This window comes from Sarcophilus harrisii, chromosome 4, assembly GCF_902635505.1.
Source record: "Sarcophilus harrisii chromosome 4, mSarHar1.11, whole genome shotgun sequence".
Lineage (NCBI taxonomy): Eukaryota > Metazoa > Chordata > Mammalia > Dasyuromorphia > Dasyuridae > Sarcophilus > Sarcophilus harrisii.
This window is the reverse complement of record NC_045429.1, coordinates 330900893-330916249: the sequence shown is the minus strand read 5'-3', so window position 1 is coordinate 330916249 and position 15357 is coordinate 330900893. Positions and strand designations below refer to the sequence as shown.

At 41.6% G+C, this 15357-nt stretch overlaps 1 protein-coding gene and 1 long non-coding RNA gene across 2 annotated transcripts in view; one reads left to right on the top strand and one right to left on the bottom strand.

The window, feature by feature from the left end:
- ZNF652 (zinc finger protein 652) overlaps window positions 1-7277 on the bottom strand; it is a 94652-nt gene extending 87375 nt beyond the window's left edge. Inside the window, exon 1 of the mRNA XM_031966084.1 lies at window positions 7156-7277. The gene's annotated coding sequence lies outside the window, so the exon portion shown is untranslated. The remainder of the gene's footprint in view (window positions 1-7155) is intronic.
- Window positions 7278-7563: 286 nt separating this feature from the next.
- Window positions 7564-14088, top strand: LOC116423295. The gene is made up of 3 exons (XR_004233848.1): window positions 7564-7762; window positions 11103-11165; window positions 11996-14088. It is a non-coding gene; the product is annotated as an uncharacterized LOC116423295 (long non-coding RNA).
- Window positions 14089-15357: the final 1269 nt, after the last annotated feature.

Here is a 15357-nt window from a genome sequence, read left to right as displayed (position 1 = left end):
ATTGACAATTGCCAAACCTTTTGTTTCATTTTTTCCCCTCCTTCCCCCCATCCTCTCCCCCAGATGGCAGGTTGACCAATACATGTTAAATACGTTAAAGTATAAATTAAATACAATATAAGGATACATGTCCAGACAGTTATTTTGCTGTACAAAAAGAATCGGACTTTGAAAGTCACCATCAATTTTAAACCATCAATGCAAAATATCAACACAAGTTGTTCCAGGATAAACCAAGAGATTCAAAAACTTTTTTTTAATATTTTAAATATTTCAACATCACATGTGATTTCTGTCAGGCATTTGGCATAAAAGAAATTCTTAGATGGTTAACTGGTGCTGAAATTGGACAAATACAATCAAAATAGTAAATCCAGCCCCATCTATAGGTTTGCTTTGTAAGGCAAATAATACAATTCTGCAAAAAGACATTAACTCAGTTTTCATGTTTGCAGCTAAATTTGTAATTCTCAGGTCATATGTTCTTTGGAAAACTCCACTGCATTCTTGTAAATAAATGAAAGTAAAAAAAGCAAATAATTTTAGTACATAATAAAAATAGTTTTGACTTAAAGGGTTTAAAAAAGAAATGGCTTCAGGGTCTCATAGGGATCCTCAGACCACACTTTGATAGATGTGGGGTTCTTGAAGTTGGATGAACAGTGGGAAAACCAATTAAAAAAAAAAAAAAGATGCCAACCATTGCTATGAAGGAAAAAAGCTTGCCATGGACAAGACAATAAAATTAAAAAAACAAAAACAAAAAACCCTAAAACACTAAAGATTGGGAAAAAGTAATTTTTATGATGAAACTCACTTTTTTATTTAGGAGACTACTAAAACCACTGTCAGGAAGTTCAAGTGAACCTGTAAGATATGGTCATCTTCATTAGACTATAAAATATCCAACCAAAAAGTGTTTTAGAGATTTTTTTTTTCCACTTCCAGTAGACGTGGAAATTTTGTCTCCAAAAAGAGAATGATGAACTCTGATAAATATACTAATATACAAAGAAGTAGAATTTTTCCAGCATTAAAGAAATTCCCAAATGGAGATGAAATACTGCTACGCAATCTTGTACATGTCACATGTCATTAAAAGGTTAAAAACTGAATCCAAGAAATAGAGATAAATATGTTTCAATGGCTGGAGAATTTGATTTAAACTCCAAAGAAAATCTAGGGGAGAATTTGATTTAAACCCCAAAGAAAACCTAGCAAAGGTAGATTCAGATATAAAAAGTAGCAAAGTTTATTGTATAAGATAATAATTATTTTTACTGTGTCCAGTTAATAGGCATACCACTCTAAGGACCTTTAAGATCCTTTTCCTTTTTGTTTTTGCTTCAGTATGCAAGCATAATGTTTGGCAATAGATACTTAATAAATGCTCGTTAAACTGAACTACATGCACTTAAATGTACTTAAATAACATGTGATAAAGCACAGAAAAACAGTTCCAATAAGGTCCAAAAAGAAATCTGATGATTGCCGCTGTATTCAAATTTGTGATTTTTTTATTCTTTCTCCCTACAATCCTTACATATAGAGAGACTTAAAACCTGTAGTTCTGTACCCATTAATAGGCAAAGGAATCCAGGAAACTTAAGTGAGTCAAACTTAAGATATCACTCCCATTACACTTGAAAAAATTAAGCAATGTACTAACTATTCTTTTCTATTACCAACTCTTCCTTCCAAATGATCCCTTCTCACAATTATTCCAATGAATAAGTGCCTGAAAATTTAACACCATCAGAAGTGGCAAATTCACTTGAACTTAGTGTAGCAAAGAAAAGGCAGTAAACAAAGAGGGGCTGATACACCATAAACTAAAAGTTTAGAATTTCTTGGCAAATGCATTTAAAAACAACAACAAAAAAAACCCAACAACAACAACAAAACACCATGTAATTCATTCAATCACCTAGGATAGTTTATGAAACTCTCTGGCTCCCCAAGTACAAGAAAAGGTTCTCTTTAATTTCTTATAATCTTCTAGTTAACTCCTTTTTTTACTAAACATTTTCTAATCTTGCATATATATTATAAATGTATCTCAGCTTCATTTCCCCTACATGAGATCAAATCCAGCCTCAGAAACTTACTAGCTATATGATACTGCTCAATTGCCCATTTTATCAACTGTAAAACAGACATTGTATACCTCACAGGGTTGCAGTGAATTTCGAATGAAATATCTTCACATAGTAGGTGTTTGTGTTTCCTTCTGTCCTTCTTTGAAAATGTAAAGTCTTTTAGAGAAGAATCTGTTTTAAATCATATTCACATGCCTAGGGCCTAGTATCTGTAACTTACAAATAGTAGGTACTTAATAAGTGTTTATTGAATTGAACTAATACACAGTGTTATGTTTTTGTTCTATTATTTTGATCTTGCTTCAAGTTTTGGAAAGTATTCTATTAAAACTAAGCTAAATGGGAAAGCACTGTGGTAAAAGCCCACTATTTATCATGCACTAAGGTAACTGATTTAAAAGATTCTAAGCAATTCCAATAACAAAGAAAAAGTAGATCCTATTGCAATGAAACTAGCATTAACTATGAGTCCATACCATCACAAAAAGAAGTCCCTAGGAACTTTTGTGGTTTCAATGGCATTAATCATGATAAAAATATACAACAAATATAAAATATTCAATCCTACAGAAATCCTGGTTTAAAAGCAATTTCATGGAATAAAAACTTCTTGAGTCCTTAAATGCAATTTTCAATCTACTGCATAGTGGATCTTGAATTACAGGAGAAAAAAAAGAAATTTAATGTCAAATTTTATCATAAAATTGCATTCATCACTAGAAATAAAAGGAAAAAATATATTACCCACATAGCTAACTTAAGGGAGGGCTGTTAGAATGTTGATAAGTTAAGGGTTTCCCCCCCCCCATCTTCTCCATATTAAAGCAAAAAGGCTATATAGTATTTCACTCTATATTCTGGAAACTGGAATTTATGCTGAGAAACCTTGGTAGGCAATAATAGTTCAATAGCAGCATATTATCACAAGTATGTTTTAAAATGAAAACACTGATATAAGCAATCCTCTATCAAAAAACATTATCTGTAAAATAAGTGTCTTATGTCTCTCTACTGATTTTACTAAACACTCTACTGCCTGCATTAACCACGAAAATTTACACAAGGCTCTCCACGTGATTCAGCTCTGGACACAGAACTCATTGAGACATGTTAATGTCCTAAAACACCCCTTTCACCACATAAGCTCTGAATAGGCTTAAACAAGCACTGCCTGTGGGTAACACTGTAGAATTTGGAGCAGAGTTTTATTGTCTCCACCAAGATCAGCCAGCCATAGAGCAACAAATCAAAGTTCCAAAAAGCACCTGCAAGATTCAGTTATGCTCCAAGTCAAATATTTGCAACTCTTTGTGTTCCAAATCTACATAATGGAAGGTATGCGGATCATAGGCTTTTACCCTATAAATCTATTGCCTGTTAGTGAGCCAAAATAAACTATAATTCCATCCCACTAGATCACTTGCAAAGACACCTAAAAACGCTCATCCTCCTGCCTACAAAACATTTTTCACTAACCTCTTTACCAGAACAAAACTCAAATTTTGAATTATCTATTTGAATGATCTGACAGCTGACAAGAAATTCATCTTAAATGGTTAACACAAGATATTCAATCTCTGTGAGGAAATGAAAAGCAGTCCCTCTTAGATTCATTCTCAAATATGAGAAAATGTAGTATTCTTTTTGGCAGTAATACAACTGACTTTTTAGCCCAGAGGAAATGAAACAAGGGTCTATCCAGATTTCCTGCACTAAATTATCAAAACAAACAAATAAACCCTTCAGAATGGATAATCAATTTCTTGCTAATATTGGCCTTTAGTACACTATGCTTCAAAAAGTTACAAAAACATTACTTTCTTTTCTATAGAGTTGAGAAGTTATTTTCTTACCATACTACTTCCAAAACTCAGAGAGCAAAATGGAAACAATCTTGTACTGCACTAAATCAAATCTGAGACCAGTTTGCATAAAGTAGGTGTTGTTTCTCTGAGTAGGAGCTGCTGATCTAAAACCTCCTAAGGGAAGGGTGTCTGAAGAAGAGAGTGTCAAAGAAACTAAGGCAAGCTGTTTGTATTAATGAGAGTGAGATGCTGGCACCACTACTATTATCTCAAGAGTTTCACTGCTATGCAATTGTTTTCCAGTTTCTAAGCTCTAACCTGGCAAAGAAACTGCTGTTCTCACAGCCATACATGTTATATGATCAGCTGCTCTGTGGTGTGTGGGTGTTTAACTAGGTAAGTGAATGGCTACAAGAGGTTCTGCAATATTAAACCAAGGAAGCACATACTCCCCTGAGATTTTAATGCTCTCAACAGGCTGTCATTATACTATGCCAGCAACCAAAAAAATACCATGCTGGAAATTTTGAAATTATTTGACTGACTGAAACTATCTTCAGCAGTAAAACTGAAGGTGTGACATAAACAAAGAACACAATGCAGCTGATATCCCAACCCATTAAAACATGTTTATAAAATAATGTTTTTTTTAAGTTGTGATAGTTGTACCAAAAGCATGACACTTTGACTTTACTGCCTCATATTAATTAGCTAATTACTGGTGGCTTCTTGGGATAAATAGCATTCTTTAGATATGTGAAAGTAATTTTTTAAATTAAGACTCACAGAGGATCTCTTGCCATGATTAAAATCCTGATCAAAACTTTACATTTAAGAACCTTCCCAAAATAAAATAAACCCCCAAGAAACCAAAGAATTCCTAAACTTTCGATTGAACAATATTGTAAAAAATTGCAAGCTAGTAATAAATTGGATCCATGTTTGACATGACATAATTTTCAGAACAACATTCAATGTGGTTGAAAATTTCACAAATTCTTCTTGATGGTTCATGACATTACACAAAAAGGCATGAATTAATAATATTAAATTCCTAGGTGTGGGTAGACTCTAAACATGAATCTAAATCTCCTTACCATTACCTCAAATCCATCTCTAAAAAAGCATTCCCCCCCCCCCCCCCCCCCCCCCCCCCCCCCCCCCCCCCCGTTCATTTACACACCAATCAAACTGTTGATACTTGGTACCATTTATAGGTATTAACTCAAATCCTGAATAATCAAGAAATGATTCAAATGGCTACATCCAGAAACAAAAACCCCCAAGTAATCTAAAACTATATTTAATAAAGATGTGGAAAACTCTTAGAAGACCAAATACAACGCCATAAGAAAGATGATCTCTTTTTAAACAGATTAAGAGTAACCAATTTCAAGTCAAATTACAGACTCCTGCTTAGGCATTGTAAAATAGGTCACAAATTCTTAACATACTCAAAAAGAAGCAGATTTCACATTATTTATCAAGCTACTGATATCTACACAAATTGTTTTGACTTCTAACTTTAACTTTTCTTGGGATTTCTTATAAACATTTTTTGTATTTTCATTTGAAAAATAATAGCTAATTAACACGCAGGCTTTTAAAAGTATCTAATGCACATTATTTATTATCCAGAAGGCTACAAAGTAAAACAGATGCTTTAAAAAATAATTCCGTTGATGTGACTTCTGGAAAGAGATACTTCCATCATCACTGGGATTCAGTTTTACTCAAATATTATACACACGCCCCACAAGACTGTCTTGAGTACAAGTTCACAGTTAAGATGAGAACATCTCAACTGACAAAGCTGAAGTGATGTACCTCATCATTCAAAAATCGATCTTCCTTTACAACATCCCTCCTATTCAGTACACACAGCTCAGCAGCAGCTTCTCCTCATTCATAGTGCATCTACCTCTGTCAACAAAGCATGTGCCAGTTGCCATTCCCAGAACAATAAAGGGTTTGAACATCTTCCCCAAATATACACGTGTATTCTCCCTCAAAACATTACCCATACATTTACTATCTCTGGCCTATAAATGTTTAATGTCAAAGGAAATTTTTTCCCTAAAAACACACATATGCGGAAATATTATGTATTGCTACAATAATCTTTTCTTATCTTTTCATCACTAGGGTATGGCTGAGGCATTCAAGAGATCCATCAAAGAACGGACAAGACAGACTCTGCCAATGATCCTTCACTCTGGGGTGAGCTAAGGAAAAAATAAATCCACTCAAGAGAAGCACCCTAAGAAACCGGCTGAAGAGAGGTAGCATCTTCCCAACATCAAGGCTCACTCCCACAGATTTTGAAGCACATGCATCCTACACCGACACAAGCCCGCTACTCCCCCGAACTGGCTCTTCTATAACTGAGGCTTTTCAGGAATCAGGAATTCAAGGTGATTGTATGATCGGAAGATCCGGCCCTTTGCCACGAAGAATATAGAGGATCTTGCACCGCTAGATAGCAAATTCAGAGAAATCGGACGGTTGCATGTAGACTGCTCTGTGCACAGGAATCCAGAGGCACCTGACCCACTCCAGGCATCCTTTGACAGTGCACATGGTGTGTGAGGGAAGTAGCCGAGGGTGACACTACTACCTCCAGTCTCCATTCTGGCACGCTGAGCCAGGCTGGAGGGGAGGGAGTGCATGGCCCACTGGGGTGAGTTTGGTGTCGGGGGAAGGGATGCTCGAAGGATGCATTTTCTATCCCAAAGGCACACGCACAATACTCCAGGAAGAGGTTTGCACTCAACCTCAAGGCGGAGAAGGCAAAGAAGGTGCAAACCACCAGCCGCAGAGCAAGGAGAAGGCTAGCAAACGGACTTGGCGCAACCCCTCCCCCGCCCACCCCCAATTCTCACAACCGACGCACCCCCACCCCCACCCCCCCCTTCGGGCTTCGGGGGCAGCGAGCTGGCCGTACAAAGTGGAGCCAAGCTAGGCTCCCGGGCGGGGAGGCAGCAAGGAGAGCCCGGCGCCCCCCCACGCCACCCCCACACCCCCGTCATGGAAGCGCCCGGGGCCTCCCCGCGGGGCGGGGACCTCTCCGGCCTAGTGCACGCAGCTGCCGCCTCAGGAAAGGGTTAACCCGGCCCCCGGAGCCAGGCCTGATCCCGGGGGGAGGGGGAGAGGAGGGGCGACGGGGGAGGAAGGGGTGCTGCCGGGAAGGGCCGAGCCGCGGGCTGCGGCGGCGGCGAGGTGGGGGCGGGAAGGGGCCCGTCCGTACTCACCCGGGCCGGCCGCCTGCGCCGCCTCCGCCGCCGCCTCCGCGGTCCATCCCTGCGGCGGGGGGCCTGTCGCCGCGGCGCTCGCTCGAGTAACCACCGCCCGCCCGCCCGCCCCGGGCCGGCCCCTCCCCCCTCCCCTCCCTTCTCTTCGCTTCCTTTCCCTTCACTCCCCAACAGGCTCTCTGCTGAGGGCCGCTCTTCAGTCCGGGCCGCCGCCGCCGCCGCCGCAGCGCTACGTGGCCGCCGCTCCGACGTCTCGCGACTCCCTTCCGAGCGCGCGAGGGCGAGCGGGGGCCGGCGGGGCGGGCGCGCGGGGAGGGAAGGGGCGGGGGGGGGGGGGGGTGGTGGGGTGAGAGGTGAAAAAGTTCCCTTCCCTCCTCACTGCCCCCCCTGCAAAGAGTGCTTCCAACACCTCCCTCCCACTCACCCCCCCCTTTGGCATCCCCGCCGTTGTGTAGCCCCAGTGCGCATGCGCGGCCCCTCTGGGGCTGGCCCGGGCGCACCTTTTCTCTCTCTCCTGCCACAAAGTGAACGCTCCGCCGCCTAGATAACCGCCAACTCCCTACTCCACCCCCGCCCGCACCCCCTCCTCCCACTCTCCCGTTCCCAGGTAAAAGCGACAACCGCGCACGCGCACCGCCCTCCCTGGAGGAGGAGGGTGGTCACTGGAGCAAGAGGGGAGTGGTCATTGGGGGCGTGGGGGAAGAGGAAGGCTCCAAAAGTGGGACTTTGGAGGAATCGGGTGTGGAAGGAGAGAGAGGGAGGAAAAGGGTTAAGGACGGGAAAATGGAGCTTTGGGGAGGGTTGAGAGTGATCGTGGCCTTGTGCTTCCAATCAGACCGGTATTTATTGAGCATCTAGTGTGTGCGGGGCTTTGTTTGTGAATAATATCAGTAGAAGCTGAGAAGACTGGGTCCTGCCCCTCAGAGAGCCTACAGTCTAGTCCAGCAGATGGGATATGAAGGCACCAAAAGTGAAATTTAAACAACAGCCCCTTCCCCTAAAGAGGGAAGACTCGAGGTCATTGTTCAGTCATGTCCAACTCTTTGTGACCTTGTGGACCAGAATACGGCCAATCCTGGGGATTGCGTTTTCTGGCCATTTCCTGAGCCCTGTTGAAGACCTTAGCTTAGAAAGACCAAGGCCCTCTTTTCATCCAAGCCTATCTCCAGGCGTCCTGGTCTCTATCTGGCCTCTGGACCCTCCAGATGGCTCTGGAGGGGAAAGGGAGGCAGTGACCTTGCCCAGCCCTCCATCACTCCAGTCCAATTCACTTGCATGCCATGGAATCACCTCCCTCATTTTATGGTCCTCTTGGAGGACGAAGGGCAAACAACAAGACTGGATTAAGACAAACAAGGTTAAGTGGCTTGCCCAGGGTCCAGCCAGTAAGTATCAGGTCACATTTGACCTGGGGCTTCCTTTCTCCAGGCCCAATATTTAACCCATGAACTTCCTAGCTGCCTTGAGCAGCTTAGTTCTTGCTAAAGGCAGTCTAAGCAGAGACGATTCCCTGTGGGCTTGAGGAGGTAATTGGGAAATCCTAGGGAGGGAATGGAATCCTAGAATTGTAAAACTGGGGTTAAGTTTGGTTGTTCTCTTCTGCTATAAGAATTGAACATGAGGCTAAATCCCAGAACTATTAGTGCTTTGCAGGTCACAGCTATTATTGGCCGCATTACTAATTCATTGTTATTAATAAGATAATAATGAGATAACAAAAATATCCACCTTCAGAACAAAGGATCCAGCGTCCTTCATATAGATTTAGATATGTGTGTGTGTATGGGTATGTGTTTATTCACATAAATATATAAACATACACATGTATGTCTTTGTACATATTGAAGAAAGTGATTTCAGGGAAACAATGCAAAGAAATGCAAGTGAATTGAATTTAATATGCACACATATATACATATATATGTATATGTATGGAACAAAAATGTAGTTACTTAGAAGAAAGAATATTGGTAGGCTGAGGTCATCAAGATCCACACCTCCTTTCCCCATCTCTATCCAAAGCTTCCTTGAAGTTTTCCTACTCAAGACTCTGATTGGCCTTTTTGCATTTGGAATTCTAACCCAGCATCCTTTTATTAAGAGTACATTTCATATTTTCCTATCCTTGAGTCACCCTCTTTCACACAGACCTTTTCAGGACAGGTGCTGCTTCCCAGGAGCAAAGAAACCCTGGGGAGTGCAACTTAAAGGGTAGGAAGAAATTGAACTTGATTCAAAACCACAAAAGGGAAAGAACAGAAATTTTATAAACATAAGGGTCTGATTTCCTGGTTCTGACTCTAAGCACAGAGAAAGATGCCTGATATTGATACCAAATTCATATAAATACCAGACCCCAATACTTGTATTCCTGTCAACTTTGAACCCATTTATTCAGTTGTAGATATTTTCAGTGAATGACCTTTGAAAATGATATGACATATAAAACAGGGAGAAAAAGTTCTGGTACCCTGGCTGAAATCTTTGGTTGGAAAAATACTTGTAAGCAGTTGTGGAGGATATTTAGTTAGATATAAGAAAGAACCTGGTGTTAAGTAAGGCTTCTGAGCCCTGAACAAAAAAATTTTTGCGTATACTCATTTTAATTCTCATAGTTTTATTTTCCTCAACCTATAAAATATGACAGTTGGACTAATCAATATCTATGGTCCCTTCTGTCTTTGACATTCTGTGATTCTAAATAACTAAGTATTTTCTTCCTAGGGGTTTTTCAAAGGCAATAGAGAGGACTTCTTTCCTCATTTGTTTAGGCTGATTAAAAACTAACAAGATGCTTTTTTGGTAGCACTGGCAGGCCTAGTCTGAAGGAATACTACTTAGTAATCCCCACTGTGCTCTCTGGTGGTGTAAGGCTGGCTCCCTTTGTGGATTTCTTACTCCCCTTATTCATCATATTTAATGCTCCTTTCCTCTCTTCTTTCTCTCTTTCCAGGATCTGGGGAATCCCAAACTCTGTCTCCAAGGACTTAATGTAACTCATTCTTGCTGGTGCTAATGCCTTGGGGCTGCCTCAGTACACATAGTAAACTCATCTGGCTATATCCCTGGTCTTTAGGACTTCAATTTCTAGAAGTGCCAATTCAGATTGACTGGCTATGTACAGGATAAATTGCAAATACACAATGGAGAAGGCATTAGAATTAAGAGAGTTTAGGGAAAGGCTTTCTGTAGAAGCTGGGATTTTACCTGGGACTTGAAAGCCAGAGGAGCCAAGAGGCAGAGTTGTGGTACTGTGGTCTCTACATGTGGCCTTCTTGAGGGTCTGATTTGAGGGAATAGACAAGCTTTCGATTATGATCCACTTCACTGGGTTGTCTCCTAGATCTACATTAAAAGATTAGGTCCTTGATTTTATGAAAATATATTCTCCTAGGGTTTTTTCCCTCACTAAATGAAAAAGCAGAAGATCTGTGATTTCCTACAAGAAGGAAACTCCTTTCCCAGAAATCTGTATTTAGTAGTTAGATCCTCGGGAGCTGCCTGAAGCAAGTAAAGATTAAGTGATTTGCCCAGATTCTAAATGAGTTAAAGAATTTGAATTCAAGCCTTTCTGGCTCCGCCCATTATTATCCACTATAATCAACTAATGATTGTCAATATAATATGCCCCAGTGCGATTGTGTGATTTATAATTTTCTAAGAATCTAGTCTTCTCTGGACCTCAATTTCCCCAAGTGAAAGACTTGAGTACGGGTTATCTTACTATCATCATTCTCATCTGAGAGTGTTTATTAAGCATTCCTTTGTGCATGTCACTGAACTGGACACCATACAAACAGACTTGGCCTCTGCCCTCTGGGAGTTTGATCTAAAATGGACAGCACAGATTTGGACAAACATTAGGGAACAGAGCGACTCTCCGTGAATAAATGAATGAAGTAAATAAGGAAAAGTATGTTGACATTGTCTGCATTATTGTTTTCCAGGTTGGCTGGGTAGAACACAGTTCTAACAAGGCCAAGTTTTTTTGGATTTAGACCTCTTTCCAGGTCAGTTTACTTTTCAACCCAGAGGAAAAGTTCTGTGATGCCAGCCACAGAATGTTCCTTTGCATATGACTAGCTGTCCAAAATGAATGCCATTGGGCATTGGGGGAGGGGGGAAACCCACAGGAAAAGGAGAGTGACTAGCTGTAGCATACCCTCCTCAGTGTCAAAAGAATAACTCACATCTTCTGTCCTGAGGCCTGCAGGACAAGGCATTACTTCCACAGTTGACAATCTTATAATGTTCTTTCACATTATCTTGTTTGAGCCACATTTCCATTTTAAAGATGGACAAACTTCCCAAGCCAGAGTGGCTATTCTCCTTCACATGGCAATTGGTACCAGACTGGAATTCCAACCCAGATCTCTTTTGTTACATTATGCAGTATTTTTTCTGCTGCTTCCTTTTAATGTAGGGCAGGGTAGTTTCTTTCTTTTTCTTCCTCTCAATCTCCTTTCTCTCTCCCTTCCTCCCTCTTTCCTTTTTTTCCCTCCCTCCCTCCTTCTTTCCTTTCCTCCCTCTCTCCCTCCCTTCCTCTCTCCTTTCCTCCTTCCCTCCCTAGTTCCCTACCTTTCTCCTTCCCTTCCTCCCTCCCTTCCTCCCTTTATTCCTTCCTTTGTTCCTTCCTTTCTTTTTTGGGGGGATGGCCCATTATCTTAAAATGGGAAGTAGGAATTTTCAATTGCCTTTCAGGTATTGGGATTTTTTCCTATTAAATAGAAAGTTTCCAATTTAGCATCATGTGGGGCTCCCATAAATTTTAGAAGAATGAGAAGTAGAAGCTGTGTCTTCTTTCTAGAGTATCCCCATTCTCTCCATGCTTGTGTTTCAGGTCAATATCCAGCCTCTCCATCCGGTTTCAGCTCTTCCTCCCCCACCTGTTTGGCCCTAAGGCCACCTGTAGCAAGATGAACCTTAGGAGTTAAGTCTGGCTTGTCCTGCTCCTCATTAAAGAGGCCAAGGGTTTCTTTACGGCACTGCTTTTTTTAATTGTTACATGTAATTGACATGACACATGCCTCAGAGGCATTTGATGAGGTCCAATTTAAGAGATGATTTTAAAAAATTGGAATAAATTAATTAAGAAGGCAGCTGCACGGGGCTGTGAGAGTGCCAAACTCTGTAATTCAAAACCACTCAACCCACCCAACCGGCCCCACGAGCAGGAAGAACAATCCGAGTCCAGGACTGAGAGAGTCAGGGCAAGACTGTGAGAAGTGGGGACCCGGGCAGGCTGTCATTGATTTCCCTGATCGTTCTGAACTCCCTCCCCCCCAACCCCAGAAGCTGTGGAACCTCATTTGAGAGCAAGGAAGGAGCCAGTAGGCTAACGAGAGAACGAGGAATCTGGGGGTTGGCCATGAGATCTGTGGAGTTATGGGGGAGAAGGAGAATGAAGAGGTCACAAGGAGTGGGGGCTACAACACTGAGGGTTAGTGGGCAGAAGAAAGAATAAGGAGAGCAAAAAAAAGCTTGTTTAGGAGGGCCCTGAGAGACCCAGGCCTGGAAGGGAGCCAGTTGGGAGGAGATGAAGCAGGGAAAAGGTAGAGTCAGAATGTGGGGGTGGTAGCATGATGCCTGAGGCCTCAGCTTTTAATGGAGGTGCTAATTAAACTCCTGACCTGAGGTCATTGGCAGTCCTATGGCAGCTTTACACAGGAGTTGGGATAATAACAATAACAACAATAATAATAACAATTAAGGATAATGAGACTTTATCTGTAGCAAGTTGTTCCTAAAGCTTTGTAGGCATTAAGTTATTAATTCTTCCTTACCCTCAGGGCTATGTTTTCTCCCGTGCTCTTGGGATGGGTGGGAAGCATCCATGGGAAGCATCCTGCGTTTGGTTTTAGACTACTGTGTCCGTCTCCATCCTGCCAGGCTCAGTACCCTGTGCTGCCTGGCTTAGTTTAAAAACTCTAGTGCTCTTGTGGACCAACTGTTGTGAGGTCTCCAGTGTCTGTACAAAGTATTTAAATTGGTGCTCGCTGGGAAACAACTCCTCTCCAAACACTATATAGACAAATTGTCCTACTTGCCATTGCCCCGTTCTATCTCCCGGCTTTGTACAGGCCGGTCCCCCAGGTTGGGAGGCCTGCTTGGAATTCCTAATTTCCTTTGGGACTCTGCGCAGGTGCCACAGGGTTTTCTCTAATCCACCTCACACCAGATTATTAGTGTATCCTAGTATGCCCCGCCCCCCCATTCACAAAGGACTTTATTTTGTATTTATTCGTTTTTATACATGTGCTATTTCCTTCTCGGGTAGACTAGAGAATATCCCCAAATGCCATGATTTTGGGACACCCATGTCAGCTCCTTAAGTGCTGGGACACTTTGTCTTTGTATCTCTGTATCCCAGCCATAGGACATACAGTGATGCATCTTATAGTGGACACTTGTTGAATTGAATTACTGGGCCAGATATTTTACAGAGAACTGACCACAGCAGGATCTTGAACCCACTTGGTCTTTATTGGGGGGGGGGGGTCAAGTGATACCATCTCCAAGGATTTGAAGGATTTTTTCTTTAATTTCAAGCTGGAATTTGTAATGAACTTCCAAAAATGGAAATGGGATTGTTTCTTAGAGTGATGCTTTTGCTGTCATTGGAAGTATTTAAACTGAGTTTGGGTAAGGATGTTACAGAGGAGAGTATTGGATGCCTTGGCCTCTGAGATCCCATGATTCAAGATGACATAGTTGTGGAGGGCCAGGTAACAGTTAACAGATATCTTTTGATCCCCTCGTGTGGATAAAACAGTACATGAAGCCTGAGACAAAGAAGGCATAGCATTTGCCTTGTAGTCACTTATGAAATTAATGGGAGAGACAGGGAGCACAGACACAAAGGGATGAGAATAATTCCAGAACATTAATCATCATTCAATTTCAATTGATCAATGATGGACAGAAGCAGCTACACCCAAAGAAAAAACACTGGGAAATGAATGTAAACTGTTTGCATTTTTGTTTTTCTTCCTGGGTTATTTCTACCTTCTGAATCCAATTCTCCTTGTGCAACAAGAAAACTGTTTGGATCTGCACACATATATTGTATCTAGGATATACTAGGACATATTCAACATATATAGGACTGCTTGCCATCTAGGGGAGGGGGTGCAGGGTGGGAGGGAAAAATAGGAACAGAAGTGAGTGCAAGGGATAATGTTGTAAAAAAAATTTACCCTGGCATGGATTCTGTCAATAAAAAGTTACTATAATAAAATTAAAAAAAAAAAAGAATAAGCCATGATAAATAAAAAAACATTAATCATCAAGGACAAAATGCTGTAGTACATATGGATATATACACTATTAGAACTTAGAATAAAGGAACAGGTTTGAATCCCAGCTCTGCTACTTTCTACCCGTTTGCCTATGGAAGAATCATTTCACTGCCCCACCTCAGTGAATTCATCTGTAAAACCAGACTGCTGGACTAGTTGTACCTTAAGATCCCTTCCACTTTAAAACTTATTGTCCATATTCAGAAAAATCTGTTTGGGAAACAGAGATCTTGAGCCAAGTCTTTAAAGGAGCTAGTGCCCAGAAGTTGGTAAAGAGGAAGAAGGAAGGTATTTCAGGTTATGGAAAAAGAAGCCGATAGACCAGCTAGGCATGTGGCAACCTTGGAGCAAAGGTTTTGGGTTAACCATGAATCTGAGAGGCAGAAGTGTAAATAGGGACAAGAAGTGCAAATAGCAACTATGGCTCTAAATTCCATGTCCCTCTAGCAGGGAGGGGGTTTGAGGCAGGCTTTCAGTAACTCTGGCACACACCTCTAGCTATTTCCATCAGTCATTTGGGGCTAAGCAGTGGAAAGAGGACCGGGTCTGCGATTTTATATCTCGGTGGGACTCCTGGCATGGAAATTCCTTCCAGTAAGACAGCTCTGAAATTCTGTAATTTAGTTTTAGAGTTGCCTGAGGCACTGAGATATTAAGTAACATCCTGGGTAATACAGTGAGTAGGTGTTGGAAGCTGGACTTGAGCCCAAGACTTCTTTGCTCCAAGACTAGCCTTCTGTCCACTATATTTGAACACAAAAGACGGCAATCTACACGTTGCTTAGTTCATATCTTCCAAAGAACTCAGCATTGTTCAGTAATATGATTCTCATTCAGTCTCCCCAAGCCCTATGAGTTAAGGAAGCAAAGGGGAACTCCTTTCCTTCTTTCTTCCTTTTTTTTT